The sequence below is a fragment of the Oncorhynchus masou genome, chromosome 27, assembly GCF_036934945.1.
Source record: "Oncorhynchus masou masou isolate Uvic2021 chromosome 27, UVic_Omas_1.1, whole genome shotgun sequence".
NCBI classification, from domain to species: domain Eukaryota; kingdom Metazoa; phylum Chordata; class Actinopteri; order Salmoniformes; family Salmonidae; genus Oncorhynchus; species Oncorhynchus masou.
The window spans coordinates 45,512,739-45,530,176 of record NC_088238.1 but is presented as its reverse complement, the minus strand read 5'-3'; the positions used below and the strand labels follow the sequence as shown (position 1 = coordinate 45,530,176).

General features: G+C 42.0%; 1 long non-coding RNA gene across 1 annotated transcript; it reads left to right on the top strand.

Annotated features, from left to right (window-relative positions):
- The first annotated feature begins 13,164 nt into the window (after positions 1 to 13,164).
- Positions 13,165 to 13,770, top strand: LOC135516287 (uncharacterized). The gene is made up of 3 exons (XR_010451917.1): positions 13,165 to 13,255; positions 13,364 to 13,413; positions 13,530 to 13,770. It is a non-coding gene; the product is annotated as an uncharacterized LOC135516287 (long non-coding RNA).
- Positions 13,771 to 17,438: the final 3,668 nt, after the last annotated feature.

Genomic DNA, 17,438 nt, shown 5'->3' with positions numbered 1-17,438 from the left:
ATAAAACAGAGTATAAGTTTTACCTATTTACAGTTCCATTTAAAATGATTTGTTCAGTCATTTAATCATAATTTTCCCAACAGTCGGGCACCACGAAATAATATTTATAGAGCAGTTATCTTCCGAATAAACTCTTAAAGACCCAGTAATATTTGACATCAATAGCAGTCAATGTTAATCGTCATCTTAATTCAGTCTCATCTGAAAGTTGTAAATTCTTGGTTATCTGCACACACCCTGGCTAACAAGTTGAATCAGCAATACAAAATTGGGTTTAATTATTTATTTACTAAATACCTAACTAATCACACAGAATGACACATACACATAATTAATCATAACTTGATTACAAATTACGTCATAAAGGAAAACGTCCCTAGCGGGCAGAACAGATATGACAGCTTGTTACACAAAGGAAAAGGGCTGGGTTTGAGTGAAAGAGCGGGAAGACTGAGGGACACAGGGAGAAGCTGTGCTATCGTAAATACAGTATCTTATGCATTCTAAGTTACCGCCCATTTGGAAAAGGAAAATGCAATAAATATTTAGTCTGAGCTGCGCTTTGGTAGGTTGGTGGTAGATGGAAGACCGTGTTGCCCAACCGAGTCCTTTGAAGAATATCTCTGGTTGTCAATTGGATACGTTGTGGTAACGTCGTTGGGTGATAGACGGGATACACTGTCTGTTCCTTCCTAACCCTCGTTTGCATTTTCTGTTGCTAACTCAACGGCTAGGAGATAGCACTTCTGTAGTGAATAAGAGTTCAAAGTTCATACCATTTGCAACCCAAAACTCACACTGATGTTGGCTTCATTCTGTAGTTATTATCTGAACCATTCTGACATCGGACCGTTGTCCTACATCCTCGGAACAGGAAGTTATATTGTTGTCAAGGACTTATATAGGAAGGGAGAGGAGGGAGTGTTTGAAAAGTTTTATAGCCCATGTCCCTTCACAGGGGCGGGCCACTGATTGAGCAGCCCTATCTTATGAAAACCCAAATCTCACATTTTAGAAGCTAAAATCACATTTCATCCCATCACAAATAATTTCATATTCAAACATTTAAATTGAACAAAAATTCCATGTGAATCCGATAACTCTGATGTGTAGACTTTCCACTGTAGAGTTTATGTCATCTGATCATTGATGAGAACCGAACTGACATCATATTCATTAAGTACCACCGCATATGTTCCATTGGTCGGATTACCAGAATATAGTTAATTTCCCCCCACTTTCTGATGTTCCCAGAATCTCTATGTTAATCAAGGGGTTTGCAAATGTAACATCAGTAGGGTAGAGAGAGGAAAAAGGGGGAAAGAGGTATTTATGACTGTCATAAACCTACCCCCCAGGCCAATGTCATGACAGTGTCATACAGCCGGGACAATGCGTCTGCCTTGACATTTTTAGAACCTGGTTTGTATGAAAGGATAAATACAAAATGGGTGAGAAACATGGCCCACCTTGCCTGGCGAGGGTTCAGTCTCCTCGCCGCCCGGATGTACTCCAGATTGCGGTGGTCAGTCCAAATGAGAAAATGGTGTTTGCCCCCTCAAGCCAATGTCTCCACGCCTTCAAGGCCTTGACGACAGCTCCCGGTCCCCCACATCATAGTTTCGCTTCGCCTGGCTGAGCTTCTTCGAGAAGAAGGCACAGGGGCGGAGCTTTGGGTGAGTACCCGAGCACTGAGAGAGCATGGCTCCTATCCCAGCCTCGGATGCGTTCACCTCCACTATGAACGCCAAAGAGGGATCCGGATGGGCTGCTGTGGAACGGGTAAGGGGTGTAACTTACCTCTGGGCAGGTGCCTAGAAGCCTTACACTGGGCTCACACAGAGCAGGGGGAAACATAACCTCTCACGTCCTTAGCCACCAGTACTTCCCACTCAGACAGCGCACCATCCGACCAATGCCTGGATGACCAGAGGAGGGTGACGTGTGGACCCAATAGATCAGCCGGTCACAGACAGCAGACGGAACGTACAGACGCCCAGCGGGACACTGGAGGGGAGCGGGCTCTGCACACAACGCCTGCTCAATGCCTGCGTCCAGCTCCCACACTACCGGCGCCGCCAGGCAGGAGGCCGGGAGTATTGGGGTGGGACCCATGGGCTACTCTTTTGTGACATACAGTCGGGACAGTGCGTCTGCCTTCGCGTTCTGGGAGCCTGGTCTGTAAGAAAGGGTGAAAACAAAATGGGTGAAAAACATGGCCCACCTTGCCTGGCGAGGGTTCAGTCTCCTCACCACCCGGATGTACTCCAGATTGCGGTGGTCAGTTCAGATGAGAAAAGTATGTTTAGCCCCCTCAAGCCAATGTCTCCACACCTTCAAAGCCAACAGCTCCAGGTCCCCCACGTCATAGTTTCCTCCGCTGGGCTGAGCTTCCTCGAGAAGGAGGCACAAGGGCTCAGCTTCGGTGGTGTACCCGAGCAGTGAGAGAGCACGGCTCCAATCCCAGCCTCGGACGCGTCCACCTCCACTACGAATGCCAAAGAGGTATCCGGATGGGCCAGCACGGGAGCCAAGGAAAACAGAGCCCTCAGGTCACCAAAGGCCCGGTCCGGGCCTTGGCGCGTGTAAGGGAATACCCCCCTGAAATGGACAAAAATTAATGGGAAACCATTGGCATAGTACAAACCATGTACACAATGGACAATACCACCCAAATCGGCGTTGATTCATGCAAAATGTGTTGCAAATGCCATATGGCAATTGCCAGTTGTAACACTTCAAAAATCCAACAGGTGGCGTGTGCGCTCCACCGTGGTTTTACATATTGAAAATGGACCCCAAGTCAACATCCAAAAGCCAAATTTTGAAAAAATGGATTTTTTGTCAACTTATCACCCCTTAAAAAAGTGCTTTCTGGACCGTTTTTCGAAATTCTTTCGCTTTTTTTGTCAATTACACATGTGTAAGAACTGTATGAATATACTTTTGTCCAATTTTATTATCATAATTTTTTTTTTTTTACTTGCGCATTATTGCATATGTTTTCTCCATTTGCAATATGATTTCATAGGAAGTCAGAAGTCAAAAGTCAAAAATTGCAAAATTTCATAAACTTCACACACCCCTAAAAAAGTGCTTTCTGGACCATTTTTCGAAATTCTTTAGAATTTTGTGTCAATTACACACGTATAAGAACTGTATCAACATACTTTAGTCATATTTTATTATCATAATTTTTTTTTTTTTTTTACTTGTGCATAAGGCATATGTTTTGTGGGGGCCAAATGTCATAAGAAATTTGACATGCTCAAAAATCCTGCAGAAATGCAAAATTGACTGGCCTGATGAACTCGGGATGGCCGGGCAGTGATTGTTGTTTCTTTCAATCACTCGTGGTGTTGATTTCATCATGTCCATTTGTTTATGTTTTCTCACTTTTGCAAAGTCACTGTGCATTTGCAATATGGTTAACTGGGCATTCACCATCACCAACTTGTCATGCTATAAAAATCGTGCAGGAATGCCAAATTGACTGGCCCGATGAACTCGGGATGGCTGGGCAGTGATTCTGGTACCTCTCCATCGCTCGTTAGGGTTGATTTCCGAATGTCACTTTGGTGATGGTACCTCACTCTTACAAAGTCACTGTGCATTTGCAATATGGTTAACTGGGCATTCACCATCACCAATTTGTCATGCTATAAAAATCATGCAGGAATGCCAAATTGACTGGCCCGATGAACTCGGGATGGCTGGGCAGTGATACTGGTACCTCTCCATCGCTCGTTAGGGTTGATTTCAGAATGTCGCTTTTGGTGATGGTACCTCACCGCTTAAACATATTGCAAATGGACAAGAGTCACCTGCAATTCCCGTCCATCAGTCAATTTGATATCATTCTGACACCAAACTGACACCAAACCCACTTTTCCCAACTCGTTTAGGAGCCAAGTATCACATACTTCAGAGCTGGCCCAAAATTCACAAAGCCTTCGGTTCAAACCATAAAAAACCATAAAACACGTGGTTACGTTCTAGCTGCGGGTCCATTTCTTGTGTTATGTGTAGGCCTAGCTGAGGCGACCCCGAATCCCAAGTTTCGGCTCGATAGGTCATTTGGTGTCCGAGTAAAACCCTAATTGGTGCTGAAAATCCACTTTTTTCAATTACTTGCTACGGGGTCCTTGGATGAGCTATCGGACAGAGACGTTGGGTTCTGTCTCTATGGGCCGAGACGGTCACAATGCACCTAGTCTTGTGACTCTGGGACATTTCTAAATGTCGCCATTTTCGTAATGGTCAAAATGAATTGAAGTCATTGCAAATGTACGAGGCTGTTTCTCGGTCCGAGAACCTTCTAGAGTGCCGTAACTCACCACGCACTATCGACCTGAGGTCTAGAACAGGATTCTAAAGTTTCGGAACTCTAGGTCTGACGGTTCTTTAAAAGTTCCAACAAGGTTAACTAATGCAGGGAGTGTTTGTCTCTACGCACCCCAATGGGTCCCTACTTCCAAGCTGTGTGTGTATGTGATTTAGTTTTCCTTTGAAATTTTATGGGAAAAATGACTGATTTACAGTTCATGGGGGTTGCCTAATCACATATATGAAGTTTTGGAAAGATCTGATTTTTTTAACCCCTCGAAACAGCCCATGAGACACCAATTATGGCACTTCCGGTTGGCACAGGAAGCTGTAACTCAACATACATCCTCATTGGGGTATTCTATTACAGAATCCTGAGTTTTAAGTCTTTACCATAAAAACTGACTGATTTACACAGGGTTGAATGCACTATGTCTATCAAACTGCAGGCAGGTTATGGGTAAACACTTTTAGGGCGATTGTAACCACTTCCGGTTGGACCAGGAAGCTTAGAATCGACACAGGTAGACCTTATAGTGGCCTGATGGACTGGTACCGAAGACAGGTTCATACAGCATTCATAACCCATATAGACTCCAGGTTGTATTTAGGGGAGCAGGCAATGTATTCCTATGGGGAGAGAAGTCAATGCAAACTGTTTTTATGTAAACACCTTCTTTTAACTGTGAAGGGTTAATGTCACACGGTCAAGGTTAGGCTTGCACAGATCGGGAGGACCTTAGGAACAGTCCTGTGTTTGAATTGTCCTTCTAAACCTAACGGTTCCGCCGCTGTCACCCAAAATCAAATGACGTTGTGGTGCAGGCTTCATTTTGGGCCTACCTTTCTCATGGTCACTGCGCTCAGACCGAGCGAGCTACGGTCAAGCGGGGCGTCTCGTTGAACTCGGCACAGTCTGGACACTATGGTGATGCCATTTTTTGTGTTGATTTCAGCATGCCATTTTCGTGATGGTCCCTCTCCGCTTAAACATGTTGCAAATGCACAAAAGTCAACTAGCAAGTCAGTGTCCATCAGTCAATTAGATGTCATTCTGACACCAAACTGATACCAATTGACACCAAACCCACTTTTTCCAACTCATTTAGAAGCCAACTATCACACATGTCAGAGCAGGCCCATAATTCACAGCACCTTTAGTTGAAAACATAATAAAAACGTAAAACACATAGTTACGTTCTGGCCATGTGTCCAGTTCGGACATTATGTGTAGTCCTAGCTGAGGCGACCCCGAATCCCGAGTTTCGGCTCAATAGGTCATTCGGTGCCCGAGTAAAACCCTAATTGGTGCTGAAAATCCACTTTTTTCCATGACTTGCTACGTGGTCCTTGAATGAGCTATCTGACAGAAACGTTGGGGTCCGTCTCTATTGGGCCGAGCGGTTTCAATGCACCTAGTCTTGTGTCTCTGAGACTTTTCTAAATGTCGCCATTTTAGTAATGGTCAAAATGAATTGAAGTCATTGCAAATTTACGAGGCTGTTTCTCGGTCCGAGAACCTTCTAGAGCCACCTAACTCACCACGCACTATCGACCTGAGGTCTAGAACAGGTTTCTAAAGTTTCGGAACTCTAGGTCTGACAGTTCTTTTTAGCTCGAACAAAGCTAACTATTGGAGGCAGTGTCAGTCTCTACGCACCCCAATACGTCCCTCCATCCAAGTTGTGTATCTGTGTGATTTAGTTTTCCTTTGAATTTTTATGGGAAAAATGACTGATTTACAGTTCATGGGTGTTGCCTAATCACACATATGAAGTTTTGGACAGATCTGATTTTTTTTAACCCTTCCAAACAGCCCCTGAGACACCAATTATGGCACTTCCGGTTGACACAGGAAGCTGTAACTCAACATACATCCTCATTGGGGTATTCTATTACAGAATCCTGAGTTTTAAGTCTTTACCGTTAAGAATTGACTGATTTACACAGGGTTGAATGCACTATGTCTATCAAACTGCAGGCAGGTTATGGGTAAACACTTTTAGGGTGATTTTAACCACTTCCGGTTGGACCAGGAAGCTTAGAATCGACACAGGTAGACCTTATAGTGGCCTGATGGACTGGTACCGAAGACAGGTTCATACAGCATTCATAACCCATATAGACTCCAGGTTGTATTTAGGGGAGCAGGCAATGTATTCCTATGGGGAGAGAAGTCAATGCAAACTGTTTTTATGTAAACACCTTCTTTTAACTGTGAAGGGTTAATGTCACACGGTCAAGGTTAGGCTTGCACAGATCGGGAGCACCTTAGGAACAGTCCTGTGTTTGAATTGTCCTTCTAAACCTAACGGTTCCGCCGCTGTCACCCAAAATCAAATGACGTTGTGGTGCAGGCTTCATTTTGGGCCTACCTTTCTCATGGTCACTGCGCTCAGACCGAGCGAGCTACAGTCAAGCGGGGCGTCTCGTTGAACTCGGCACAGTCTGGACACTATGGTGATGCCATTTTTTTGTGTTGATTTCAGCATGCCATTTTCGTGATGGTCCCTCTCCGCTTAAACATGTTGCAAATGCACAAAAGTCAACTAGCAAGTCAGTGTCCATCAGTCAATTAGATGTCATTCTGACACCAAACTGATACCAATTGACACCAAACCCACTTTTTCCAACTCATTTAGAAGCCAACTATCACACATGTCAGAGCAGGCCCATAATTCACAGCACCTTTAGTTGAAAACATAATAAAAACGTAAAACACATAGTTACGTTCTGGCCATGTGTCCAGTTCGGACATTATGTGTAGTCCTAGCTGAGGCGACCCCGAATCCCGAGTTTCGGCTCAATAGGTCATTCGGTGCCCGAGTAAAACCCTAATTGGTGCTGAAAATCCACTTTTTTCCATGACTTGCTACGTGGTCCTTGAATGAGCTATCTGACAGAAACGTTGGGGTCCGTCTCTATTGGCCGAGCCGGTTTCAATGCACCTAGTCTTGTGTCTCTGAGACTTTTCTAAATGTCGCCATTTTAGTAATGGTCAAAATGAATTGAAGTCATTGCAAATTTACGAGGCTGTTTCTCGGTCCGAGAACCTTCTAGAGCCACCTAACTCACCACGCACTATCGACCTGAGGTCTAGAACAGGTTTCTAAAGTTTCGGAACTCTAGGTCTGACAGTTCTTTTTTAGCTCGAACAAAGCTAACTATTGGAGGCAGTGTCAGTCTCTACGCACCCCAATACGTCCCTCCATCCAAGTTGTGTATCTGTGTGATTTAGTTTTCCTTTGAATTTTTATGGGAAAAATGACTGATTTACAGTTCATGGGTGTTGCCTAATCACACATATGAAGTTTTGGACAGATCTGATTTTTTTTAACCCTTCCAAACAGCCCCTGAGACACCAATTATGGCACTTCCGGTTGACACAGGAAGCTATAAGTCAACACATATCCTCATTGGGCTATGCTTTTACAGAATCCTGAGTTTTAAGTCTTTACGTTAAGAATTGACTGATTTACACAGGGTTCAATGCACTATGTCCATCAAATTGCAGGCAGGGTATGGATATACACTTTTAGAGTGATTTCAAGCACTTCCGGTTGGCCCTGGAAGCCTAGAATCGACACAGGTAGACCTTATAGTGGCCTGATGGACTGGTACCGACGACAGGTTCATACAGCATTCATAACCCATATAGACTCCAGGTTGTATTTAGGGGAGCAGGCAATGTATTCCTATGGGGAGAGAAGTCAATGCAAACTGTTTTTATGTAAACACCTTATTTTAACTGTGAAGGGTTAATGTCACACGGTCAAGGTTAGGCTTGCACAGATCGGGAGGACCTTAGGAACAGTCCTGTGTTTGAATTGTCTTTCTAAACCTAACGGTTCCGCCGCTGTCACCCAAAATCAAATGACGTTGTGGTGCAGGCTTCATTTTGGGCCTACGTTTCTCATGGTCGCTGTGCTCAGACCGAGCGAGCTACGGTCAAGCGGGATATCTCGTTGAACTCGGCACGGCCTTGGGATTATGTTTATGCCATTGCCTGCTCTCTGTGTCTTTAAACACCACGCTTTGTCACTCCATCCTTGCTGTGTGTGTGTGTGAGAGCTTTTCTTTGACATCTGTTGGGAGAAATGACTGATTTTACAGTTCAGGAGGGTTGCCTAATCACATATCAAGTTTTGAAAAGATCTGACCTTTTTAACCCTTGGATACAGCCACTATGACATCATTTAAGGCACTTCCTGTTGGCACAGGAAGCTATAAATAAACTCATATCCTCATTGGGGTATGCCTTTACAGAATCCTGAGTTTTAAGTCTTTACGTTAACCTCTTACATCTATGGGGGCGCTATTTCATTTTTGGATGAAAAACGTTCCCGTTTTAAACAAGATATTTTGTCACAAAAAGATGCTCGACTATGCATATAATTGATAGCTTTCGAAAGAAAACACTCTGACGTGTCCAAAACTACCAAGATATTCTCTGTGCGTGCCCTAGAACGTGAGCTTCAGGCAAAACCAAGATGAGATGGCATCCAGGAAATGAACAGGATTTTTGAGGCTCTGTTTTCCATTGTCTCCTTATATGGCTGTGAATGCGAGAGGAATGAGCCTGCCCTTTCTGTCGTTTCCCCAAGGTGTCTGCAGCATTGTGACGTATTTGTAGGCAGATCATTGGAAGATTGACCATAAGAGACCACATTTACCAGGTGTCCGCCCGGTGTCCTGCGCGAAATTGGTGCGCAAAAGTCACCTGCCAGTATTTTTCCTTGGGATACAGAGAGGAAAAGCTTCCACGAACTGCATATCAATGAAGAGATATGTGAAAAAACACCTTGAGGATTGATTCCAAACAACGTTTGCCATGAGTCGATATTATGTAGTTAATCCGGAAAAAGTTTTACGTTGTAGGTGACTGAATTTTCGGTTCGTTTCGGTAGCCAGACGCAATGTAGAAAACGGAACGATTTAACACAGACGCTTTCAGGAAAAACTGCGCATTTGGTATGTAACTGAGAGTCTCCTCATTGAAAACATCAAGCTCTTCAAAGGTAAATGATTTTATTTATTTGGTTATCTGGTTTTTGTGAAAATGTTGTGTGCTAAATGCTACTCAAAATGCTATGCTAGCTTTGCATACTCTTACACAAATTAGTCAATTTCTATGGTTCAAAAGCATATTTTGAAAATCTGAAATGACAGTGTTGTTAAGAAAAGGCTAAGCTTGAGATCAGACGCATTATTTTCATTTTATTTGCGATTTTCAGAAATCGTTAACGTTGCGTTATGCTAATGAGCCTGAGGCTTTAGTCACAAACCCGGATCCGGGATGGGGAGTTTCAAGAAGTTAAGAACTGAGTTATTAACGGAGGGTTTAGTTAGTGTGTGTTATTTCAGAAAATCATAGAAAATCACAGAAATCTCTCAGAGCTCCGCAGCACACTTTAAAAATATTTGTATGAACACCCTGCAACTGGATCTGTAACTGTTGAAAAAAAACACCTATATTTGAACATCACAAATCTGTCATTGTACGATTTCTCTTAAATGACGATAGATAAATGGCTGATTTTTTTTTTATTGACACCAGAGGCTCCTTGACTTTGACGTGAAATGAAAAAATAATTTCTCTATTTTCATTTTGGACCTTCAATCCCAGAAAAATGGCCATAACTCAAAAACCGTTGAGGCCTAGACGCCATCTTGTTCGGGGCCAACTGCCCATTATGCCAAACCTATGCTCACCAAGTTTCGGCTTCGAAATATTTTCAGTTTTCGAGACATGGCCCGTCGTGATTCGTGATGTTTTGTCAAATTGCAGTATGATTGCTTATGCCCCCTTGTGGGATTTTCCGGCATAGCGGAAAAATGACCAAAATTTGATTATTTTATAAAACGAAAACCGAATGTCCGACAAAGTTCATTTGATGACTTCCCGGTAGGTCTGGCCCTGCCGCTCGGCCCGACACCGTCCCCGAATTTTAAAAATGTTTTCGGACGTCTAGTAAGGGACGGTACATTTGCAATATGGACTTTTTCACTAACCATACAGAAAATGTCGAAATGTTCCCTTAAGGTATGTAACGGAGCATATCAGAATGTCATCAATATACACCACTACACCCTGCCCATGCAGGTCCCTGAAAATCTCATCTACAAAGGCTTGGAAGACTGATGGAGCATTCATCAACCCGTACGGCATGACAAGGTACTCATAATGCCCTGAGGTCATAATGAACGCCGTCTTCCAGTCGTCTCCCTCCCAGATATGCACCAGGTAGTAAGTACTCCTGAGATCAAGTTTGGTGAAGTAGCGCACCTTGTGCATTGACTTAATCGCCTTGGCGATAAGAGGTAGCGGGAAACTGTACCTCACAGTTATCTGATTAAGGCATTGATAGTCAATACACGGGCGCAGACTTCCCTCCTTCTTCTTCACAAAAAAGAAACTCAAGGAGGCGGGGAAGTGGAGGACCGAATGTACCCCTGACGCAGGGATTCGGAGACATATGTTTCCATAGCCATATATTCCATATATATTCCATATCCTCTGTCTGCCTGTGACAGAGGATACATGTAACTCCTGGGAAGTGCAGCGTCTATCGCACAATCCTCCAGTAGATGTGGTGGTAAGTGAGTCGCCTTCTTTTTGGAGAAGGCGAAAGCCAAATCGGCATATTCGGGGAGAATGTGCACGGTGGATATCTGGTCCGGACTTTCCACCGTAGAAGCACCTACGGAAACCCCTAAACACCTCCCGAGCACTCTCGCGACCACCCCGTGAGAGCCCTCCGTTGTCGTGAAAGATTGGGGTCATGACACGCTAACCAGGGTAGGCCTAGCACCACGGTGAAACGCAGAAGAGTCAATGAGAAAGAGACTGATTCTCTCCATGTGACCCCCCTGTGTCACCCCCAGAGGAGCGGTGGCCTCCCTAATCAATCCTGACCCTAACGGTCAACTACCTAAGGCGTGAACTGGGAAGGGCATAGCCTAAGGAACGATGGGGATCCCTAAACTATGGGCAAATTATATGATTATGACTTTGATTAAAACATCCTAAAGATTAATTTTATACATCGTTTGACATGTTTCTTAGAACTGTAATAGAACTTTTTTGACATTTCGTCTGAACAAGTGATCGCACAATATGCATTTGGATTACTGGGCTAAACGCATGAACAAAGCGGAGGTATTTGGACATAAATGATGGACTTTATCCAACATAACAAGCATATATTGTGGAACTGGGATTCCAGGGAGTGCATTCCGATCAAGATCATCAAAGGTAAGTGAATATTTATAACGTTATTTCTGACTTTTCTGACACCTCTCCTTCTTTGGGAAATGGCTGGATGTTTTTCTGTGACAAGCGCTGACCTAACATATTCGCAAGTGTGCTTTTGCCGTAAAGCCTTCTTGAAATCTGACACAGCAGTTGCATTAAGGAGAAGTTTATATTTCCATGCATAACACTTGTATCTTTTATCAATGTTTATTTTGGGTATTTCTGTAATTTGATGTGGCTCTCTGCACTTTCACTGTATGTTTGTTTGAGACAATGCATTTCTGATCATAACACACCAATTTCAAATTAGGTTTTTGGAAATAAAGATGAACTTTATCGAACAAAACACACATTTATTGTGTAATATGAAGTCCTGTAAGTGCCTTCTGATGAAGATCATCAAATGTTAGTGAATAATTTAACCTCTCTGGGATATTCGGGACGGTAGCGTCCCACCCAACAGCCAGTGAAAGTGCAGGGCGCCGAATTCAAAATAACAAAAATTTCATAATTAAAATTCCTCAAGCATACAAGTATTTTACACCATTTTAAAGATAAGATTCTCGTTAATCCAGCCACAGTGTTTGATTTCAAAAAGGCTTTACAGCGAAGCACCACAAACGATTATGTTAGGTCACCACCAATTCACAGAAAAACACAGCCATTTTTCCAGCCAAAGAGTGTAGTCACAAAAAGCAGAAATATTGATAAAATTCATAACTAACCTTTGATGATCTTCATCAGATGACACTCATAGGACTTCATGTTACACAATACATGTATATTTTGTTCGGTAAAGTGCATATTTATATCCAAAAATCTAATTTTACATTGGCGTGTTATGTTCAGTTCATCAATTCACAGAAATACTCATAATAAACATTGATAAAAGATACAACTGTTACACATGGAACTTTAGATAAACATCTCCTTAATGCAACTACTGTGTCAGATTTAAAATTTTTTTTATAATAATCTGAGTATGGTGCTCAGAGCCCAAACCAGCCAGAGAAATATCCTCCATGTTGGGTAGTCAACATTATTCAGAAATAGCATTTTAAATATTCCCTTGTTGACCTAACATAATTGTTTGGTGTGCTTTTGCCGTAAAGCCTATTTGAAATTGGACACCGTGGCTGGATTTACAAGAAGTTTATCTTTAAAAATGGTGTAAAATATTTGTATGTTTTGATGATTTTTAATAATGGGATTTTTGTTATTTTGAATTCGGCGCCCTGCACTTTCACTGGCTGTTGGGTGGGACGCTACCGTCCCACATCTCCCAGAGGGGTTTTAAGGCTGCGTCTCCTACACAGAGCACTGTCTACAATCTCCCCAAGAGGAACCTCAGCCTCTCTGATGTTGGGACTTACTACTGTGCTGTGGCCTCATGTGGGGAGATACTGTTTGGGAACGGGACCAAGCTGGACATTCAAGGTAGGTGATACGGCTTGCATCTTTTTATATATTTTTCAAATCTACTGTATAGAATATATATTCACTTGCTCTTCTGAGTGTCCTCTATCAATGTTTGAATCTCCACAGGCCATAGGACAAACCCTCTTATCTTGGTGTACTGCCTGGGTGTAGGATTGGCTTTCTTGATAATCCTGATCATTGTCCTTGCTTGCATCATGTACAAGATGAACCAGAGAAAGTGTCTGCAGTGCAGAGGTAAGTGACAACCTTTTAGAAGTTGCTCTTCTTTAACATTACCGTCTACAGATGTATCTGCATGGGAAGAAGGAGTTGCATCTTTATCTTTGAGGTGTTTCTTTTCAGGATCCGTCTCTCTGACACCATGTCCAGCAGTCTCTTCTACAGATGCAGGGGTAAGTAGAATTCCTTACATTTTGTATTACCATAGAAATATGTATGGAAATGTTTATGTTAAATAATAACATATGGTATTATTTCCCCCTCCCACCTTTATAATTGTTTCTCACAGGACCGAGATGGAGACAGTGATGTATGCTGGGATCAGACAGTAGAACTGGATGAATGAAACAGTCCAATTAATTCTCTTTTTATCAACTCTCCCTTTATTAACATTATTATCTGTATTACTGTAACACATAATTATTGTAGCTTCTTGACTTGCCTAGTTCAATAAAGGTAAAAAAGTGCATTGCTTCTCTGCCAAACTCATTTAAATGGACTTGCTTGTGACAAGATGAATAAAGCATTTAACAGTCAAGACAAAGGAAGTTGAATGTATTTGTTTAGACCAAACTCAGGAGTCTTTAAAGGTGCAATATGCAGAAATCACTATGCCATTTCCTGGTTGCTAAAATTCTAATACTTCATCTAGTTTCAGTTTATGTGACAAAACAAGAAATGCATAGTGTAGAGAATCATTGTACCATCTAAACCCCTGTGAAATATCTTTTCAATTACCAAAAATATTGTATTTTGTGCTGTTTAAAGCTGGTGTACAAAACCAAAGTAAAAGACGCAAAAACTAGACTTAAGAACGGGAAGCTTGGAAATAGAGACCATAGAACAGATCTACCACTTCTTAGACTTGCTTTCATTGAGAATGAATCAAATTAAATAAATGTTATTTGTCACATGCGCTGAATTCAACAGTTTTAGACCTTACCGTGAAATGCTTACTCACAAGCCCTTAACCAACAATGCAGTTTGAAGAAAAATACGAGTTAAGACAATAATATACAAAATAAACTAAAGTAAAAAATAAAATAAAAACAATAACGAGGATATATACAGGGACACCGGTACCGAGTCAAGCTCTCAACCTGATCCACTACAGCCCAATCACTACAGCCCCATCAATGAGAATGGGGGCATGCCCGTCACTACAGCCCCATCAATGAGAATGGGGGCATGCCCATCACTACAGCCCATCAATGAGAATGGGGGCATGCTCGGCCGTCCTTTTCCTGTAGTCCACGATCATCTCCCAACTTAGTGATGAGTGATGAGATTTGAAGGCACTATTGTGTTGAATGCTGAGCTGTAGTCAATGAACAGCATTCTCATGTAGGTCTTCCTTTTGTCCAGGTGGGAAAGGGCAATGTTGAGTGCAAGAGAGATTGTGTCATCTGTGGATCTGTTGGGGTGGTATGCAAATTCAAGTGGGTCTAGGATTTCTGGGATGATGGTGTTGATGTGAGCCATTATCGGCCTTTCAAAGCACTTCATGGCTACAGACGTGAGTGACATCATAATGTATTTCCTCATGGCTCCACCCCCCTCAGAATCAAGACAGTGACGTGTTGAACTACGCAGCTGTCAGTTTCACCCCCAAGAAGAAGTCCTCCTCTAGAACAGCGAGAGAGAAGACCAGCAGAGAGGATGCAGTGTACTCTGATGTCAGATACCTTCAGCAGCAGTGAAAGATATCCCCACTGTCACAGACTACAAAAATAAGTTGTACTATTTGTAGCATAATAAAACTGCTTTTAGTACCAAAGATTACGATGGAATTTTCAATGTAACAAATAAACTGTTGTTTTAACATTGTCTGTGTGCTAGATGTATATAAAGATCCTGTGACGCCTTAAATAGCTTAACTTTTTACAGCTTTTTATTGTAAGAAATCATATGATAGAGAATCCCATTTTCGCTCTATTACTATGTGTTTTTAACATAATAAACTATACATTTTTACGTTCTGTACATCTCTATTATCTGTCTACAGTAAATCTCTGCGACCACATACACAATGTCATTAAAAGGAATAGCAGTGCCTTTTAATTGAACCTTTATTTAGCTATGTTTAGTCTAGATGACATACAAATTGATTTTTCAGGAGAGACCTGGTTCTCACAGACCATGAGAATCTCTTTGACTCCATATACCGCATAGATATATATGTATACGATTTACAATACATGCTCTCTTTGTAAGAAGTGCAGTGTCAGTTCACACACTTATCAAGTCAGTTAATTGACCCCCCATAAACGTAATGGACATATACCAGGAGCTATGCCAGGCCCGCCACGTCTGTTGACTCATCCAGCTGTAACGCATAGAATTCACTGACTTGTATGCAAAGCAGTAATTATTTCACAACATCTCCTGCCATGTCACTGTGTCGTGAAACAGTGTTGTTTGATGAAATCATTGTCTGTATAGTTTTTTGGCCTTTCCCCCAGCATTGTCCCGGGCATATCCGCGGCAGCAGGAAGAATGAAGTCCTCCACAATAGTATGTGGCTTGCCTGTCCTCGCCACTCAGTAGCTCACCATATAAGATGCTTCTAGCCCCTTCTTATTGATGGTATCTGTTGCTTTTATACATGTCTTACTACTCAAAAGTAGCCTTTATTCTCACTCAAAAAACTCCTGTGGCTTATTTTTCAAATGGTCATGTTTCTTTTCTAAATGTCTGCGCAAGAGTGCAGGTTTCCCGCTTAAGAGTAACAGTAAATGCTAAATTGTAATTATTTCCCCTCCATGGCCTATTTATTGACTTACCTCCCTACTCTTCTACATTTGCACACACTGTACATAGCTTTTCTATTGTGCTATTGACTGTACGTTTGTTTATGTGTAGCTCTGTGTTGTTGTTTTTGTCACACTGCTTTGCTTTATCTTGGTCAAGTCGCAATTGTGAATGAGAACTTGTTCTCAACTGGCCTACCTGGTTAAATAAAGGTGAAATAAATCAATAAAAAGTTAATGTGATTGGATGTTAATTATTTGACTAGGCTACCTGTATTTGACCTTGTGTTGTTATTTTGCTGAACAGTTTTTAAATCAAAAAAATAAACCTTTCAAGGAGGATTCAGATCTGTTAGAGGAGGGGCCAGTGAGGGTACGCATCACTTCCTGTGGTGTGAGTGACAGCAAGGAGCAGCTCAGTGTAGAGCGAGACCTGCAATGGTGAACATCACTGGGCTTCTCATAGACTAACACTGGGGGATGAAATGTCCCTTATGCTCTCTCAATGTCTCGCCAGATTTTCAGTCAATCTGCCGACAGATAGTATGGGGAAAATATTTGTGTGTAAGAGTAAATGCCTGGGTGAGGGCGGGGCGGGGGGCGAGGGGTCTCTTTACATACCTCTTATCATCTGGACAGTAAACACCAGACCCCTGCCTCTCAGTTAGATGTACAATGTCAAGAATACAAACCACAAGCTAAAATCCTTTACCAAACCCTAAACTGTGCAGGGTTTCTTAAACTATGGGTCCTGAGTTATTTGAATACATCTATAAACACACACTATTTCTTCTTATTTAGGGTCGTTTGAGGTTGAATTTGGGTCATGAGAGGACAGTCAAGTTCCCATTTGGGTCTCGAGTTGAAAACGTTTAAGAGCCCTAAAACATTCAACAAAAGGACAAAGTGCAGATAAAGATTGAGTGTCTCAATAGTTTGGTTAACTCTCCCTTCATGAAAAAAATAAGGTATTGGAATCAAACAAAGGTCTGAAATTAGGCTAACAAAAATGTATATTATTCAATGCTATTGCTGTAACTAATATCAGTATTTAATGTTGATGATGAAAATCAAGAGCCAGAAATTAGGCTTTTATGCAGTGGTGGGTATAAATGTGCATTATGAATGATTACTTTAACCTTTGGGCTGGGCTGGGTTGGGTTGTGGTCGGTAGTATTAGCAGCACTAGAGATCAATTACTGTTTTCTGTCCAAACATCAAAAGATAAATCATTTCAGTAAATGTTTAATTTCTCTCAAAAAACAAACAATTGTGTCAAGCAAATATTCGACTGGTTGATCCAGTAACTCTGAGTTACTTTGTAATGTCTTCTTAAAAAAGTAACTCCCAGGAAGTTCAGACTACGGTAAGCCAGAGTACACACTAAGATTGTAGTTGGCCAATAAAATCTCTCATTTCAGTGTTCCCTCCTACTGTATAAAAGGTAC